This window comes from Lygodium microphyllum, chromosome 12, assembly GCF_053477565.2.
Source record: "Lygodium microphyllum isolate KBCC chromosome 12, Lygodium_microphyllum_v1.1.10, whole genome shotgun sequence".
Lineage (NCBI taxonomy): Eukaryota > Viridiplantae > Streptophyta > Polypodiopsida > Schizaeales > Lygodiaceae > Lygodium > Lygodium microphyllum.
The window spans coordinates 53,011,838-53,032,936 of record NC_141146.1 but is presented as its reverse complement, the minus strand read 5'-3'; positions in this window follow the sequence as shown (position 1 = coordinate 53,032,936).

Below are 21,099 nucleotides of genomic sequence, written 5' to 3'. Positions count from 1 at the left end.
TAATCCATTCAAGGCAATAGCAATCATATCATCTTCTGATACACTTGAGCCAATGGTAGCAAGTTGATCAGCTATGGTCTTAATCTTCGTGGTATACACGTGGATGCTCGTGTCATTTCTAGACATGTTGTTGATCTGCTCTTTCAACTGGATCTTTCGTGCATGTGTCAAGGTTCCATAATTTTTCATCAGTATGTCCCAAGCATCCTTTGGAGTCTCACATCCAATGATTTGAATTACCATAGCATCAAATATACATAGAGAAAACCAATGCAACACCTTGCATGCTCTCTCATTCCAAATCCTATGAGCTCTTTTCTGTTCATTAGTTGGATTCATTGCAGGCAACTCAGGAGCAACCTCATCTCCTATACATAGATCCCAATAACCCCTGCCAACTAGAAAGTTCTTCATTCTGAATTTCCATAATGCAAATTTCTTGTTGTCTAACTTCTCTCCAACTATCTGAGTGATATTATCAGTCCCATGTGCATTAGCCATGATGCAATAGACTGTCTGTCAGATGTTTAACTACCTGCAAACCAATAAGTATGACTGACCAAGTTCAGACCACAATAGTTTATGACAGTTTTCTGCAACTAATTGCTGGTAAAAAACTAGGGTATTTCAGCCCACTAATAACCCAAAAAAGTCCCAAAACAAATGGTCTAACCCGTAGATAAAACAGTCAATACATATGCTATGTATTTGCTTCAGTTTAAACTCCTGCAACCTCACTGCCAGGGACCAAAGATGCAGTCTGAAAACTATAGACTGTGTATAACCAGCAACAATTTCAAGTCAAAAAACAACATGCATACATGTCATACATGTCCCAGAACTTCCCAAATAGCTGCTAGTACATGTGTGAAGCCATACATATGCATAAAAGCATAAAACAGTGCATAACCAGTAAGTACAAGTGTCAACTAATTTGGTTGCAGGTTGCAGTCAACCAAAAATCAGCATAACAAGCTTTAAGCAGCTCCAAAAAGTCTTTAAATCATGTCATACATTCACTTTGAAGTGATAGGTTCAATACATGAGCATTTGGGTAGGCATAAACAACCTGTCTTCATTAATCACTGTCAAGAAATACATGACTGTTCATAACCAGCACAAGCACTATCAAGGCAATTATTTCAGGTCCAGATTTGAGTATTCAATAGCATCCAATGCTTTCCACAATCATCCATGCATTCAGCATGCATATGTCAGTTCATATAGGTGATAGAAGCTCCAAAGAGACATGTATTGCTTTAGCAAGATACAATGCTTGCTATTCACTGTGTATGACAATTTCTAGCCTGTCAATGGCTTTCAGATCTGAGTGTTTTGAGCAAGAAATCGCAGCTCCAAGACATTAGATCCAATGTATACATGCTTTGACACATTCTGGTGCTTTAAAGATGCCTTCTAAGTGTAACACAAAGCTCATGTATGTCAATAATGACTGAATGCATGCTATCCATTCATTTTCATAGTAGTTTATAACTGATTACAGGTCTATGTTCGATTACTCCAGCTCATAATAGAGCTCCCACACAAGTATTTGCTTCTTGTACTCTTCAAGTACCTTCAAGAGTGAGCATTCATGCCTTATGGGTCTTGTTCAAGTGCCCCATTGATGTTTCACAGGCGCAGTTCACGCAGATTCAGCAGGGGTTGCTGCTATACACGATGGCTGATCTGAGCCTATGCAAGGCTTGCATAGGCTCAATAGGGCCTTTAAAATGCTCCAGCAGGGTCACCAACAACCTCTTGATCAATGGCTAGTCTCCTTCAACAAAGCATACCTCTGTGTGAACAAAATGGTGAAAATGACAGTCAGTCCTCTTCTTTTTCTAGCCCTTCAGGTCAGTCTTGAAGTCATCTTCTGCAATGCTCTACTCCACAGAGCCTAGTCTTGTGAGTGCTCTGATACCATGTTCAAAGATGAGAGAGAGAGACATGGGGAAAAACTCCATATCCATGAGCCTTCAGGCTCTCAATGTATTTTCTTCATTCTACTCAATAACACTAAACCACCCAATATAATGTAAAGTAAACTAGACTGACTAGATTGGCTAACTCTAGTCAAGTCACTGACTAACTACTAACCCGACTTATTTAATGTAGTAACATGGAGATAGTTGTACACGGTAGCTGTCATAGATGTCGGTTACACACAAAGACAAACTGATGGGTGGAGCTTGATTTCTAACAAAAGCCACCAGTAGGGGAACCTAGTGCAAAGTCCAAGGAGGGGGGTCCTCACTCGTCCCACCCCACTAGGACAAACCGATCACAACCCAAAGAAGACATGGCCCAAACCATTGAGCCATAGTTCAAATGGTGCCCAAACAACAACCACAACCACCTAAAAGCCAACCTATCCCCAAGCATCACGCCCTAAGCCTAGGTGACAAAGTCAGTAGTATAGAACTAAATGAATGGCCAAGCCGCGATGGGTGCCTAAATCCCTATTGCATGTTCAAGGCTATTACAAAGGCAACAATTGGATTTGGTTGCCTAAGATCATGAGTGCCATGTGCGCCCCTCAATTGCCACCTCCTAGCACATCTCCAAAACCTTCAAAGCCACTTAGAACTAAGAAAATACATGAACTAAAGGCCACCAAACCCACAGAGTCTCAATGGGTTTATCGACCAAGATCGCAGCATGTTGTCCCTTAACCCCAATGCAACCTGACTCTCTCAACGTTCCTGCTATTCCACAAGCAAGAAGTAGTGCAACCTTGAAGAATCTATATAAGTGCCTCACACAAGTTGTCGATGAGTGCTCCACTAATCAATCCATGTAGCACTAGGCACATCAATTGTTGAGTTATCTAGCCCAAGTCAACCCCAACCTTCCCTAGCCTTAGACCCTCCTATGAGCATTGATCTATTCTTGCTTTGGCCTCCAATTTAGCCAAGAACATGGGGGATGACTTGGTCACTTGCATTCAACGATTGGATGCCACCTTCAATATGCTTGCTAAAAGATATGAGCAGATTGGCTTAGGTCTCCTAGAAGAGCCTTTAGCAACCGATGCATGCACTCTCCCATGCACTTGGAAAGAATTGAATTCGTGTTCATCAAAGTCCCCATGGTAGCCGAGGAATTGATTGCCAAAATTAGATTTCTAGCAACTCAAGCAAGCTTGTAAATGGAGGCTAATCACCTCCTATAGCAAGAGAAAGATCTTTACCACAAGCCAAGAGCTAAAATAACTTAAAAAGTTGGCCATCACTAACTCTTCCTTTCTATGTAAATGATATGCTCTCTATCTCCAATGGAAACAAGAGGGCTGCCCAATTATGACCAATGCCGAATAGAGATGCGCCATCAAAACCTCTGAGTATGACCCCACCTATGTAGCTCCTACCACCTTTAGAATATTGGTCATCACTCACCATCGACCCTTAAAAGATCATGACATGGCCCACCCTTATTTATATCCAATCCTCATTGAGAAAGAGCTACACATCACCAGCAAAATCAACTCCAATGACTTCCTAACTGATGTCCTGACCTACATTACCCATGTAGGCAGCATTCGACCTCATGACATGGACCAACATGCTCACTTGGAAATATAACCCACACTTCTACGCTTGGATCATGAAAAAGTAAAGCACTGCAACATGTGCTTGCTGCCCTTAACTCTTCATCCTCCAGTCCTAGGAAGGATTTACATCATTCCTAGGGGGAAGGGGGAAAGGTGGAAAAGAGGACTTGTCTTAAACTCTCAACCGAATTTTAAAAGCTAAAAAGACAGATAAAGGTCAACTTATGATCAAGGAAAAATTCAAGAATGTTGGTTGGAATGTGTGGACTACATGCAGCAAAAGTTTTCATTCTAGACTTAAAGCATTTCACATTTTCATAGCTTGCATTTATTATCTACTTATCTTGTCGCAAAGAGTTGTCTCAGGAAAACTAATGATGAGCTATAATGTCATAACACAAATCCAACATGGCACGTCAAGACAAGCACACGGCAAGCTTCCATTCATCAAAGAAGAGCAGGCAAAGTATGGCCTAACGGCTAAAATAAGGGCCTTCAACCAATTCAACTTTAGGAACATCATGAACTTGGAAGACGTGGTCATGGAAGAACAGGCTGTGAAGTGGATCATTGACCAATGCAACTTGAGCAAGTATGTAGAGAAGGTCCGAGCAAGTTGTGGATTACAGCAAGTGCATGGAATTCCTATGAACTTTTGATGTTGACAGGAACCATGGCACTGTAATGGTGAGATAAGGAGAAGATACCCACGGGATCAAAATTGAGTTGATCCCCCCGATCTGGTGGAAAGAGCATAGGGCTTGGTCAACAAAATTGAGAGGTGGCCTAAAAGGAATGTCTACATCATGTTGGGAATGGACAAGGCCCTAGTCTACACCAACAATGACAAAGTCAACCTAGTCGACATCCCCTAGACCCTGAGATCAAGCTGCAAGCAAAGACATGCTCTATTCTCTAGTTAGAGGTACAATGCTTTAGAGGTATAGTGCTTTAATGAGCATGATTAGAGTACCATTGATGGAGAGCCTCGCAGTCAGGTCCTTAGATGAGGTGAATTAAAATGGCTATGTACGGAAAACCATTGAGTATTAGCAAAGGCACTAGCCATAGATGCAAGATCATCAAGCAGGGCTTCCACAGTAGGGAAAGCATGGAAGAAACCATCAGGTAAGGCCTCTACCATAGGATTTGGAGGTGTGCTCACCCCAATCATTCCAGAGACCATTGGATACTTGGAAAAGCTTGAAGTAGTGGAAGAGACTCCAAAGCACTCCCCTACCCATGAATCACTAGTACAAGTGTAGACTCTAGTCTCCTTCTCCATAGGAAACCTAGGAGATGAGGAAGCAACAAGGGTGCAAAGAGAAGAGGTTGAACAAGCTGCAAGGAAGAGGAAATAGCTAGAAGAGTCGAAAAGAAGCAGGAGAAAGAGAATGAATGGCTAAAGAAGATTGAAGAAAAATCACAAAAGGCAGAGGAGGAAAGAAAGAGAAAGCATCTAGAGGAGAAGACGACTTTGAAAAAAGAGGATAATGAGTAGTTGGCCACCCTGGCCATGAGACTATCAATTCAAGAGGCCTCCCGCCCTTGAGAGCCAACTAAGAGAAGCCTAAGAGAAGAACCAGGATCAAGCACCGCTATAGAAGAGAGGATGTGAGAACCCATCGTGTTGGGCAAGGGAAAGGTCCCACTGCACCCACCATCTCTAGCCTTGACTATCACACCTGCCACCACTCAAGAGACCTCAGGAGTCTAGGTGGACCAAAGTAACGTGGTGGCATGGGTGCAATACTTGTTGAGCTCAAAGTAGCTAGGTCTAGTACCCAGTGGTGGAAATCCTATGTTAGGGACAACGAGGCCGGCCATGCAAGGGGGATGCTAAATCAAGGAAGGACCCCAAGAAACCCAAGGTAGAAACATCAATGGCACCCATGTCACTAGCATTGCCACCAATGGTGGCTTAGTATGATGTGAATACGTACAACAACTCCAAGGATGGTATGGATGAGAAAACATTATACCCCCTTTGGGTTGATGGGTGAAGAGAGATTCATAATAGCTTTGTTTTTCCTAGTGTTAATAGTAGCAATCTTGTTTTTGACCATGACATAGCCCAAGTTTATACAATGCTTGACCCATAACCGATACTTGAGAGGACTCAAGGAGAGGTTATACTACGTGCACCTCTCAAATGTTGAAATGCACGGATCTAGAGCATGGCTATGGTGGATGGAACACAAAGACAATGTTCATGATGACATAGATTAGAGAAACCAACTGTTACTCAAATGAATTAGGTTCCAAGATGGAAGCTTGAACTCATAAACACAATGTTGAGTATGACATTGACTATGATTGAAAGGACAAAGTACAATAGTATTCCATCATTGAATGATAAGAAGGTACATCACTTTATAGGCACATGATGGTTCTCTTTTTCTCCACTATGCATATGGGATTCAGGACATCTCTTCCTCGAGCATACATCATTTGTCATATCTTTCAACACCCCCCCTCAAATGATGAGTTCCTACACTTGCTAGCTTTTGCCCCCCCTACATGATGACATGGCTTGGGAGAATAGCTCATAGGTAGCCTGGTCAAGTTAAATCTTGAAAATTTACATCTTTGGCAAGGGTTTTGTTTTACAAAGCAAATCCACTAAGGGAAAAAAAATCCACTACGGGAAAACATAAGATCCACTATGAGAAAGATAATTTCTTCCAAATAATCTGTCAGAGCTGTTGTTGATAGAAAAAGCATCTTCTTCATCTTCTTCATTCATGAACTGATTTTGATGATGGTTACCATTTTGCATTTGTTGTGCTCTTTTACTATGGATACATTCACTAGCTATATGGCCAATCTTACCACAATAATGACATGTCATTTGATATTTGTTGTCAAAGTTGAATCCTTAGCCCCGGCCCTTTGCTCCATAATTTCCTTTGGTGTACAACAGACTGTCTTTGTGTGTTGAGACAGCTCCCTTTGTATCTTTGTTTTTATGTTTAGTTTCTTCATCAAGTAAAGACTGCTCAATGTCCTTAAGTGAGAGATTTGGAACATTACTTAAGGTAGATACATGGTTCTCATATGGATCTCGATTTACTCTTGGTAGTAGTACTACTATGGCTTCATCTTCATCAATGTTTTTCTTTAGAGTAGCAAATTGAATTTTTAGGCTCTTAAACTTATTAATGTGCATGGTCGTAGAAGAACTACCTTTTACATCCAGTTTGTAGAATTCCATGAGTAGTTTTACCTTGGAGTTTTTATCTTGAGTTCCAAAGATTCTATCAAGCTCATCCCGTGCCTTTTTTACATCTTTGATGCCGGAGATATGATGCAATACATCATCAAATAGTCCCCATGCAATGATGCCTAGAGCCTTGTTGTTCTCTCCTACATCATCCTCAAATAGATCCCAAAGGTCCTTCCTCATGAGATAGTACATTTTATTTTCTTTCCAAGCATGAAATCCTTCACCATTGAATTTGTCTATTTTCTCAAGCTCAAACATTTTTAAGGAGGTCTTACCGCACGAGAATACTCAGGTAGTGTCTATCTTTTTACAACGAGATTGAGGCTTACAAGGGATTTAGGCATTCCACATTAAAAATCTTCATGTTTGTCATTTCAAGAACTGAAGTAAAACCAGCAAATGAATGGATCACCATCGCTTACAAGGGATTGAGGCTCACCATGGCTCTGATACCATGTTGAAATGCATGGATCTAGTGCATGGCTATGGTGGATGGAACACAAATACAATGTTCATGATGACATAGATTAGAGAAACCAACTGTTACTCAAGTGAATTAGGTTCCAAGATGGAAGCTTGGACTCATAAACACAATCTTGAGTATGACATTGACTATGATTGAAAGGACAAAGTACAATAGTATTCCATCACTGAATGATAAAAAGGTACATCACTTTATAGGCACATGATGGTTCTCTTTTTCTTCACTATGCATATGGGATTCAAGACATCTCTTCCTTGAGCATACATCATTTGTCATATCTTTCAACATCAAAGACAAGGTGAATCTTTTGTCAATATGCTCTTCCTAGTTAGAATGGATATACAAGTCATTAACAAACACCTCTTTCTAAACTAATTCCCCAATACTCAATGAGATGTGTATTGTGCATCCATGGTTGACTAAGCAACAAATCATAGTCAAATCTCTTCATAACAACAAAGTTAACCTTGAACTATATCCTTGTGACCTTGATTGGCCAATCTCTTAAGACTCCCACTAGTTTGACTTTAAACCCTATTGAACAATATGAAAGAGGAAAAAAAGGTTTCCATAGCAGAGCTCAGGATTAAAAAAGAGGCATTTGTTTCCTATGAGCTTGAAAAGACAAAACAAGTAACTATATATCAGAAGTAACTAAATGACCTAAAGGTGGAACTAGAAGCAAAGAAGGAGATGGAGCTGAGAAAAGAAGAAGAAGGCACACAAGAACTCTAGTTAGGGCAAGCCAAGAAGCTCCCATCGGAGAAGGTAGAGGAAGAAACAAACTTCGGAACAAATTTTTCAAGCCTCATGTAGGGACAAAAGGACATGGAAGAGGTCCTTGATCAATTGAACTCAACCACGGATGAGCTCACAGAGGAGCTAAAAAAAGTGAAGACTCAAGCTCATGCACAATACCGCAAAGAGAGAACCCAAAAAGAAGTACAACGCATCAAGGAGTTGGAGTTTAAGGCCCAAAAGAATAAGGAGTCAACCAAAAGAGTTGGAGATGAAGAACAACAAGGAGGGCAAGAAAACACACATTATGGAGAAGAGAGCTTGTGAGGTACTGGAAAGACAAGGTTATGGAAGAGCCTAGAATTGTCAAAGGCTATGAAGCCCAACCTAAATGGCGCCAAAGAATCTGGGACAACAATTTTGAGGCATGGATGGATTTTTTTGCAACACGCTACCATATGAAAGGGATGACCCCACTACATGGCTTACTCGAGGTGCCACTGTGTGGATTTTGACCAAGGGAAGCATGGCAGGTACAGCTTCCCTTTGATCTATAATGTCAATGCCTTCAACCCTAAAGAGTGCCTCGTTTTTGGAGCTGAAGACCTCCGAGCTTCCATCACCCACTTCTTAGATGAATTCACTACATGCCTTGACCTCGCCTTCCTTACCACCTGTAATTACCTCCATCTCTTGCGAGTCGTATTAAAATAGAAACTAGTACCACAAGAAGAGTGAATGCCACCGCTCTATTTTGACATTAATGTAGGGATAGATAATTATGCAATGACCCGCCTAAGGGCCACTCTCTTGCTAGCATTTTGCACAAGTCTATGAGAGAGAGTAGGTTCTCGAAATGTAACCATCCTTTCCTCTCTACTACCCCACTCAATGTAAGGATTAATTAGAAGGGCTACATGCTAAGTCCTACATACCTTAGTGAATCCCTTAGGCCCCCATGTGAGCCTCCTATAGAGCATGAGGATGACATCTAGCTTGTCTTGTCCTACTTGTACTAGTTCCACTGGCATGGACACAATGCACTGCTGCATGACAAGGTAGACACACCCCCCCAATAGTGCACCTTCTTTTCCTTTCTTCGAGTGAATTCGACCAACCGCAATAACCCATCTCAAGGCCTCCACAACCTCAGACACTTTGATATGCTTCTTCTCCATGTCCAATCCCTGCAAGGCCCCATCATAAACCTCCATGACAAGCCCACAAGTGCCATGGGATTGGCACTAGACTAGGAGGGGGTAATGTTAACCCTAGTGCAAGAAAGGCAAAAAATAAAAAGAAGGAAGCAAAAGAAAACTTTAAAATATAGGGCAAAGTGAAAAAAAGTAGCTCGATAGCAAAAATAAGAGGAAAAAGGGGCCAAAAGCACAAAGACACCTTAAAAATCCAAGGCGAGTGCAAAAATGGAAGAGGCACATTTTAAAATGCAAAGACACCCCTAAATCCTTGTAAAAAAGTGCTAGGCTCCCTGTTGTGCATTTGTAAAAGAGTAAATGAACATGGGTGAGGCCACAATGTAAATAGAAGGGAATAGGAAAAGAGAACCTAGGTTAAAATGGCATGTCATGTAAAAAAGGGGGTAGGTGCCCAAAAGGGATTAAGGTTGGCATGCCAACCATCAAACATGTGTAGTGGAACTTTTCTAACTATAGCCATCATTCAGCAAAAATTATAAGCAAAAGATATTAAAACAAGTCCATCAAGAAATGAATATTATGGTCCTACCTTAAGCATTCTAGTGTATAAATAGCTAGATTACCTCAACTATTGAGCCTTGTATATTCAATTGAGAGATACATTGTAGTGCCCAATAAGCCTAAATATCTACATTGTCTTCTCTATTGAGCCTTCATGCTCTTAAATCCATTAACTCATGGTAGCAATGAATCTCTATTGTAATGCATGATAATACATCTACCTCAAAACTCATGCTATGTAGCAATAATGTTATATTGTATTATTTCTTATTTCTCTAACATGTTTATCTCCACACTCTTTATGAGCCTAGATTGGAACCTAAACCAACTAAGGATCACAAAAACCCAAAACTTGAAGCCTAAATCCCTAAACCCTAAATCCCAAATCTGCAATCCTAAACCTGCTTTGGACTCTAGGAAATAATTCCTAGTCCCTTGAACTCTAAACCACAAACACATGAATCCTAAAGCCCAAATCATAAAGCCTAAAATATAAAATGCAAACTAGAGTAAATAGACCCTAAAAACCCTAGAATTCCTAAAACCCTTAAAAAATTATAAACCTTGAACCATAAATCTTTAACCCTAAGCCCTAAGCCCTAAATCCTACATCCTCTAAATCCTTGACAATAAGCCCAAAACCTATAACCTCTATTTTAAATGATAAATCATATATCCTAGGGGCTAAATGTAATGAAGAAAATTATCAACATGAGAGTTGAAGCCTATTCCAAGTATAAACTTTGTAAATACTTGAGCCAAGAGAAAGAGGACTTAGGGTTTAGTATAAAAAGGCAAGAAATGCTAATGTAGCATCATTCTTTGGCATTATCACAATTATATCCTTCTTGTCTTTCACCTTCTTTTACTTGGTTAACAGCTCGTGGCTACATTGTGTTGTGGTAATGGAGGATGTTCCATGGCATGACCATGTTTGTAATTTAGTTTGTTACATTTCTTGTTGTAGCTTAGATTAATTTGATTTTCTGTTCATTTCCATTATTAGATTAGTCATTCTTTACATTGGTATCAGAACATTAGATCTTGCCGAAGTCATTTTGATGCATTAGATTTAGTTGTAGTGACTAGGGAGTGCAAATCACAGTTAATATTCAATCATAGGAGTTAGTTCTTCCATAACCGTGGTCTGATATGGAAATCTGTCACAAACCGTGACTAAGATGGAGGTTCTTGGCATGAACCAGTGGATAATGGCAAGCTCCAACCAATTTGGCAACTCATGACCAAGTTTTGGACCAAAAATTGGGGTAAGTTTGACCAAATGAGGGTTATAGGACTTAGTTTGGTTTAAACTTAAGTTACTTTTTCAAGAACAGGGATTCTTCCCTTTCCTTTCAAGCTTCTCTCATGAATCCATGGCCAAGGGCTAGATCAATCTCTTTCCCATGCTCTCCTCAAGGCTAATGGAATCCATATCTTTGCTCGTTACCTCATGAGCTTCAGGTAGAATAGTGATTTGGCTCAATTAGCCTTCCTATTACTCTCTTCATCACGTTTAGGATAGCAGCGTGAACTATGCCTATTCTGAAACTTGCCACATCCTTGATCATAGATGAGCTCTATTGTTCAAATGCTCCATGTTTGAGGATTCAAACTTCATTGCCAAAATACCTTTCTTTAGTCTGGGACTAGATTTCTTCCTATTCTTGGACTCTTCTCTCTCCCATGAGACCCTATTATTGATAGTTTTGAACAACAACAAAGAATCTCTAATTTCTTGAAGTAAATGAAGGGAGTATTGGTGGCAAATCACTCCTGGAGCTTGCTTATGCACGTGGCTTCAATTCATTGACAACATTGAAGCATCTTTGGGCACATATTGATCTATGGAAGCTTTGGATAGCATGAATCTTCAATATTAGTGAAATTCTTGATTCTCTTTCCAATATTTGGAGTTTCCAGTCTACATTGGAGTTTTTCATCACCATCTTTCAAGTTCTTCATCAAACAAAAGAAGATTATACCTTCATCAACCATTCTTGAAGCATGGAGCAACAATGGAGTTCATATGAAGCTAGGAGCTTATGCTATATTGAAGCATGCTGAAATTGGGATTTCTATGGATCTTTATAAGCTGAAGATAGGTCATCATTGTGTGGGGAATCTACATCAACTACATTCTTCACTTACAAGTATAAGAGGTACTTTCAATCATATTTAATCTCTCCCTTCTAAATCCAATTGCTGAGCTAATCCAATTGATGAAAGAGGGATTAAAATTATTCAAATTTCCAATCATTTTCTTAAATGCTTTTGATGAACAATCCATTTAGCTACCTTAGTGATTAATCACTAATTGATCATTTACATTCATTGAAGTAATCACTTCCAATGCCTCTAATTCTCATCCACTTTGCTCTAAACCTAACGTTGAACTGTTTGCCTCTTGTTTCATTACCATAAATGAAAATTTTGCCCAATGGTAAGTGAAATAAAAATTGTAAAGTAGTAAGTCACTACTGTAGGTATTCCTTACCAAACCTCACTTCATTTTCAGTCCAATTTCTTCCAAGCTCTTGCATATCATGAAATGGCAATCAAATCCTTTCCAATACATGCCTTTCATGCTATCTTATTAGCCTAGCATTGATCTGCCATGTCTATACCCATGAGGAAAAGTGGATGTCGAGCGAGTTGGTAGGACAAAATAGAGGTGACCCTCCCCTATTGACAAGGACCCTGAAGAGGAGCACAATCCATCTTGAGAGGGAAATTTGCACACCCATCAAATCTCGAATCCCACGCATTTAAAGTTCAGGTGCAAGTACCATATCAAAGGCACAATAATTCAGCCTTTAACATGGTGTATTTGGCACAGGTTACATGATGCAAAGGAAAATGTATGGCAACATAATGCAACGCAATTGGCAAATTGAGATAGAGCTATGCTGAGCAAGATGTATGCTACTTGTGGCATTTGTAACTTGGGTCACAATAAAGAGTCGAAACTTGGTATTCAAACAAGGTTCCATTGATTGGATCCTTATTTTGCAGCTTACAGTGGGATTATTCAATCCTTGGTTACTTGCAGAGGTTATTCTCAGTGTTGGCATATGTATGGAGTTCCTTTGCATGTCTACATAGTTGGTACATGCATGAAATTGATGGTACAAGTCATTAAATGACTAGAACAGAGCATTCACAGGTTGTAGGAAATTCCAGACATCTACAGTAAATTGCTTACAAAATTTTTTGTACTCAACCATTTTCAATACTTGATAGCTCATCTGAAAGGGGACCTCCTAAGCTTTATATAAAGCCAAGAAGTTAGTCATTCGGATCATTAGAGCTCAAGATATTTGATTTTTTTTTCTATTGTACACCCAAGATAGGATGTCACCTATGGCTAAAAATAAAAGAAAGGAACCCATTATGGATACCATCAGTGAAGGTTTAAGGGACTATCATCTGGATAAAGAGTGTGAAGCTTCACACAAGAGGCTAGTTACCTTGAGAACCATGGTAATGAGGAGCTAAAGATAAGTTTAACACATGCTACAGTAAACAAACAAGTGAATGGGGTTAGCACTACTCATGTCTCTACTGATTCTAATAGTTTTCAACAACTCTCCAACAACATAAAGGATATGAAATCGGGCATTGATAATCTTGTGGCTCTCTTGAGTGAGAGGATATTACCTACAACTATTCCAAATGCTCCAAGTCTTCCCATTGTTCAGGAGCGGTCAAAGACCACAACTCCCAAGGTTGTTGGGCATTTTGAAGTTGGAGAGCCATCAAGAGTTCAACCCTCTCATTTTCAACCTCAATCTCAGCCCCTAAATCAACCCAAGACCTACACTAGCCCTCATCGACAGGACTTGGAAAATAAGACTCACTAAGGCTTGATGATGACACACATGGTTGCCATCCTTTTTACAAGTATTTTTATGGACACGCATCTACTAATCATAAATCTACACATGAAGAGAAAGCTGAAGAACAAAGATCTTATCAAGCAAGTGGAGGTAATATTCCTCATGGACAACACCCTTAGAATGGACACAGTCATGTAAATTCAGTTCAAAATTCTTTTGGACAACAACATCAAGTCAACAATAATCATGTAAATAATCAGCCTTCTAGACAAGGCCCTTATTCAAATCAGTTTTGGTCTCATCAAATGAGTGGACAACAACCACCAATGAATGTCACAACAAATATACATTCTCTGATGTATGGACATCAAGTCTATGGATAGCCTCATGTTGTTGGCAACTCTATATTTCCACCACAATGACAATTTAATCATCCAAATGGGTTTGTACATCCTCATGGACAGCAACAACCATATATTCATGGAGCTTGGAATAATGATGTTCAAAAGCAAAATTCTTTTGGTCCAAACTTTAATGGACAACAACACAATAATGGTCCATCTCATCTCAATATGAGTGTGAATACAAGGAGAAAATAACCATTTCTAATTTCAAGGGTGAAAATCCATCCCCTACTGAATTAGAAGAATGATTTGACAATCTTGAGATGTATTTTTCTTTCTATCCTAGCCCAGAGAATGCCAAGATTAAATTCTCAGCCCTACATTTGGAGGGATATGCACACACATGATGGCAGTACATGTCAAGGATTGGTAATGAATTCTTAACATGGGATGCATTAAAGAGGGCAATGATCGAAGTTTTCGTGTCTCCTATTGATAAAGAGAAGTTAGAGAAGAAGTGGTATGCTCTTGAGCAAAGGGGATCAACAATTAGAGATTATTCTAACAAATTCCTTAACCTCTCCATGTATGTGGATGGCATATCCGACAATGCCAAGCTGAATAAGTATATATTTGGGCTTGAATCTTCTCTATCTTCAGAAGTGGGATCAATGAAACCATCCTCTTTACAAGCTGCCATACAGTTGGCTGAAAGGTATGGTAAAAAATATAAGAGTTTTCAGCAAAGAACATGGCAATATTTTTAACCAAACCAGTCCACTAGAACAGCTACAAATTTTGGGCAAAAAAAGACTGAATTTCAACAAGGAGGAAAGCCAACAAATGCCTACATCAAGATTCCTACATTTCCTTCTATTTATGGATCAAAATAGGGCAATAATTTCAGATTTAATTGTAATATTTCCACACAATAAAAGTTAGTTGGTTAGTTTAAAAGTTAGTTAGTCAATTAATAAGTTAGTAAGATTACTAACTAAAGACTAACTAAGGTAAAAACTAACTAACATTAATTATTAATAATTTTTATTTAATTTAAAATATTTTATTTAGAAAAATCAAGAGTCATAAATTTGATATTTTTCTCGGATTGGCAAGGACCGTAGCCACCCTTCACGTAAATTACAACATGAACGAAACTTATGAGTTATATTAATCACTAGGATAATGTGTATAGTCTGGATGGTCTAAAAATATTAGATTTTGGGCAAAACTAGCATATTTTAGATATTATCCAAAAAAAAGATATTGAGATTTTTAGAACTGGATGTCATTTAAAAGAAAAGACAAGTGATATTTTAGTTAGTTTGGAGATTTTATAAAAAGAAAAAATGTAGAGAGGATTTGTGGAATCGCGGGCGCCGCGATCGCAATACACAGGCAGTGGATAGCACTTTGAACAGAGAAATGAAGGAGTGAACTAAGAGCTTTCTAAACAAGTGTCTTGGAGTTTTACCCCCCTTTTGGAGCCAATGGAACCATCATATTTATGATCTGAGCATCAGATCACTGATCTTTCCAAGATCCCCCTCCACAAAGAGCTCCACTTCTCAACCACAAGCCCTCTTCTCTAATTCACTATAAATATGAGGCATGGGAGAGCCATAAGGAAGCATAAGGAGACCCTGAAAGGTTGCAAGAGAGAGGGAGAGAGAGAGTATACCCCTCCAAGAGATTGTGAGTGAGAGCTTGAGAGAGAGAGAGAGAGAGAGAGAGAGGAGAGTCACCCCACGAGGCTGCAAGGAAGAGAATTAGCTCAATTCCCTCTATCTCGATCCTCGACTTAACCATATTCTCTTACTCTCTCCCATCTTGAATCTATTCCACCTTCTTAATCTCTTGAGTCTACCTACAGATGATGGCCTCCAATTAAAGAATGTTGCGTGCGGATGACAATCCTGCAACCAGCAACAAGGCTTCGGCCAAAGGCATCACTGTCAATCCAACTTGCGTTCCGGTCGTAAGTAATGTATTTTCAAATTAATAGATGCTTGCTTTGATTCTCGTATGAGATACGTTAGGCCCCATACTACGATGCACGAGTATAGGTCATGGGAAAGGATAAATTTGATCTCACCTACTCAAAAGAGGGAGTTTGTGAAGTGCATATATCAAGGGAAGATAATTACACCTAGTTACATATGACTTATTTGCTAGTAGAGCAATCACAAGGAAGAATTAGTCAAGCGTTATGAAATGCATAGTAGTCAAAAGAAAGACATTAAAATATTATGCATACAAGTGCTAGATTAAAGTATAATCAAGGGTTACAAATAGCATAATTACTAAAAGAATATGACATTGAGAATCATGCATAGAAAGTACTAGTTTAAAGTTTAGATACTTCAAAATTACTTAGCCTAAGAGCCCAAATATTAAGAAAAACTAGATTCTAGCTCAATGCAAGGCCTGTTGGAGTCTAATTACTTGAGATCATCTCGCACTTATCTTATCAAGTATTTACACGTTATGCCTATAACATATTTGATATATGAGGATAACTTCCTATTTTCCTCATGACTTGACTAAGAGCTAGTACAAGAAATTAATCATAAGGGTTAAAACTAAGATGTCTTGAGATCCGTCAGATAATGATGACTTTGCCAATCCTAATTCAGGGTTGGGTTATCAATGAAGGTAAGTGACCTATAGAACTTACATCATGAATAGTGTTTGAACCCTTAACATATACTCTAGCCAAAGGAAGGAAGTGTTAAGAAATATTTTTGCATAGTATTGCTCTTAGATCCCAAGGGGAGAGCAAATATACAATGGAAATGTTATATCGTCTATTCTTGCATTGGTTGGAAAGAATGCAATTGGTTTTGTTGATTGATCGAACAACATCCTAAATGCTTTTATATTCAACTGGTTGTTAGTAGTTGTTTGGATTATTATTCCAAGTGCTTGTGATTTATGGTAAATGCATGGCAAGGATTTGTGATGACAAGTTGCCATGGGAATAAAGGAATGTTTTCTTGGAAAATGATATTAGGGCTGAATGCCTTGTTTGTGTTTGATTCTTAAATGATTTAATTAAGGAAGGATATATTGCACGGGTGGATCACCTCCATGATCGCACCACGTATTAACCCGAGAGGGCACTGCTTGATTCATGGGCCGAAGGTCGAGTGGTGAAAAGGCCAACCACGGGAATGATGTTTCGCTCCTAGACAGCTTGCGGGTCAGTTGGAGCTCTGGACACCCCTTGCTAGGTCTAGAATGGAGTTGAAGACCTCCGTGGCCCCCAACATCTGGGCATGTTGGGAGATCCTATTCTAGATAAAGGATTGAGTTTGTGGTGCCATGTGAATTGGACCAGTTACTTCTGCAAGGCAGAAGGGATACTTCTGTTGGACAGAAGCGATACATATAAATTTCTCATGTATGGGTGTGAGACAAAGATTAACTTGAAGATAAGTTAAGGAACTTGTTTGAACTTGTTTGTCAATAGATTACTTTGCTATGTTTTCGTGTCTGTGCTATAAGTTATGCGAACGAACCCTATTCCCTAAAAGGCTTAATTAATGAAGCTGACTTTAAGTGTCACACATAAATGTGGTAGGACCTAATTAGAAAACTAAAGCTATTAAGGGAAGCGGGTGGGCGAAACCCCCGACGGGTCCGTCCTACGGCAGGGTGGTCCCAGAGAATTGGGAGGCTTCTCATAAGTTTTTATCGTCATTCGACCTTTAGGTATTGTTAGGTTAGAACCCGATTCATGCCGTTTTAGGGGACCGGAATGGGACTATGCCCTATGGGCAGAGAGGTTGAGCAGCGCATCCCTCTCGTTTTCCATTCTCTTTGAACCAAGTGTGGCATGGGTCTGCTTCGGATTGGGTATCTCTACGTAAAGTAGGATGTCCAAAACCCAACTCTAGAATGCTAACAAGAGACCTTGACAACTAGGAACCCAAATTTCAGGTCGATCCTAGTGGGTTTGGTCATGAACGTTCCGTTGTGAGGCGGATTCGGGAAACCCTAGGTGACAAAACTCGAAACATTCCCTGGGAGTGCCGGACAGCGACGCTTAGATTTGTTTCTCGATAGACTGCTAAAAGAGTGCGTGGAAAGCCGATGGGTGAGCACCTCACATTAATGCTAAAAATAGAACAGATGGAAAGATGACTAAATTAGGTGGAAAAAACTCGGCTCCTATGGTGCAAGGAAAGCATGTGTCTAATGATAAGCTAGAGGGCTTGTATGCAAAAGGTCTATGTTTCAAATGTGGGGAGAAATGGTCTCCCGACCACAAGACAAAATGCAAAGCCAAGAATGTCAAAGTGAGCATGATCTTTGAATAGGAATTGGATGTTGAGACAAAATGAAAGCAGTCTATCTTAGCTTGAGTGCCTACCTACTCTTGAGGAGACGCATGACCATGATGATGATTGCCATGAAGAATTCTATAACCCTATGGATGGTTTTCCATTCGACCTGGGTGGTTACTACATGAATTATCCTTAGACAAATTTGGATTCATTGAAGCTTTGTTTGATCTCTAGTGATGCATGGAATGGTTCCAAAGGGGACAATACATTACACCTTAAAGGCTATATTAATGGAAGAATCACTCATATTCTTATCGATACTAGGAGTACACATAGCTTCATTAATACACGGTCTCTTGATGGGCTGAAGTTGTATACACAAGAAATGCCTTCATAACTAAGAATCCAAGTGGCAAATGGAGGTATTGAGAGTAGTAATCAGATTTGTTCCAATGTTCCCATCACCTTGTCATCATCTTGTACCACTTCAGTGAATCTTATTGCCTTGGAGATGGGTCCCATTGATATCATACTTGGTTGCAATTGGCTGAAAAGTATTGGTGAGTTTAACATGGATTTTGAATAGGCTGCAAATAGAATTTCAATGGCATGGACATCAAGTTACTCTTCAAGGGATTGAGAAGAAGAAGTTAGAGGTGATCAGCACCAAGAAGATTAAGAGAGAGATCAATGAAAAGGCATGTATGTTTATACTTCTCTTATCAAAGGTTGATGAGGATCAGCCCTCTTCGAATTAGCCCTCTACTCCTTCAAAAGATATGGATCCTTATCTTTGCAAATTGTTGGAAGAGTATGATGATTTATTTCAGCCACCTACCTCTCTTCATCCAAAGCATAAAGTGGATCACCCCATTGACTTGCTTTTAAATACCAAGCCTATCAACAAACCTCCATATTACCTTTCAAAGGTGGAAAGAAAAGAAGTTGAGTACCAAGTAAAGGAGCTACTTAAAATGGGTCTTATACAACCAAGTCAATCTCCATTTGCTTCTCCCATTCTCTTAGTCAAGAAGAAGGATGGTTCATTCCGCACGTGCATAGATTATCGGGACTTGAATAAGGCCTCTATCAAAAATAGGTATCCAATACCAAGGATTGATAATCTCTTGGATGAATTGAAGGATGCCAATGCCTTTTCAAAGATCTATTTTGGTCGAGATACCACCAAATACGCATGAAGGAGGGGGATGAATACAAGACTGCATTTAGAACCGAGAGGGGATTGTATCAATTCATGTTTATGCCCTTTGGTCTTTCAAATGCTCCAACCACATTCCAAGCTTTAATGAACAAGATACTTCAGCCACTTATTTCCAAGATAGTTTTGGTGTTCTTTGATGACATATTGATTTATAGCAAGGACAAAAAAGAGCATTTGCATCATGTTAGAGAAGTTTTCGACATATTGAGGAGTCACAAGTTGTTTGTTAAAGCAGTCAAATGTACATTCATGACCAAAGAAGTAGAATACTTGGGACATATTGTTGGATAAAATGGCATCAAGGTTGACCCGAAAAAGGTCCAATGTGTGAAAGATTGGCCTACTCCAACAAATACCACTTCATTGAGGGGTTTTCTTGGTGTATCTTCTTTCTACTAAAGATTTATTAAGAATTATGCTCATGTGGCTGCACCATTAACCGATAGGTTAAAGAAAGAAGCTTTCTTTTGGGATGAAATAGCTGACAAAGGCTTCAATGAGCTGAAGTAACTCCTCATTTCAACACCCATATTGGTCTATCCCAACTTCTCTAAGGTCTTTGTGATCTATGTGGATGCTAGTGGGAGAGGATTGGGGGTTGTTTTAGCCCAAGAACATGGTGTCATTGCATATGAGAGCACAAAATTTGATAAAAAAGAGAGGCAAATGCATGTATATGAGCAAGAGATGCTAGCCATACTACATGATGTCAAAAAATGGCATCATTACCTCTATGGAAGTCACTTTAAAGTGAAAAGTAACCATAGGGTATTGAATTACTTCCTCTCATAGCCCAACTTGTCTCCTAAGCAAAGAAGGTGATTGGCAACTCTTCAATCATATGATTTTGAGATAGCATACACAGCTAGAAAAGATAATGTAGTGGCAGACATGCTCTCTAGGATGTGGACATGTAAGGTATCTACCATCTCCACTATATATAAAGATTGGATAAATGACATACAAGAGGAATATATGATGGAGGAGCATGCTGCCACAATAATTCAAAACTTATAGCAAGGGATAAATGAAGAATATCCAAATTTCAAATGGCATAATGGACTTTTGTGGTACAAAGGAAAGGTCTATTTGATCCCTCAAAGAAATTTTAGGATGAAAGTCCTTCAAGAAATGCATTCTTTGCCCTTGGCTGGTCATATTGGTCTCTTTAAGACTTTTGACAAAGTGCATAAGAGTTTATATTGGAAAGGCCTATGGCAGGATGTGAAGGAGTATGTTTCTCATTGCTTGGAATGTCAACAAAATAAAGATTCTTTTTTATTACCACTCGGTCTCCTTCAACCCTTGCCTATCCCACGAGGAAAATGGACCGACATTTCAATGGACTTCATTACGGGTCTCCCTACCACAAGGCATGGTTGGAATAGAATTTTTGTTGTGGTGGATAGATTTACCAAATCAGCCCATTTTATTCCAACCAAGACACAATTTTCAGCAAAGCAAGTAATTAATTCATGGAAGAAGTGTTCAAGTTATATGGAATGCCCTCGAAGATAGTGTTGGATAGAGACACTAGATTCATGGGAAATTTTTGGAATTTATTTACTTCCATGGGCACTACTCTCACCCCTAGTATGGCTTACCATCCTCAAACCGATGGTCAAACCGAAAGGGTTAACCGACAGGTGGAAGTGTACTTAAGATATTATTGTCATGACACGTAAT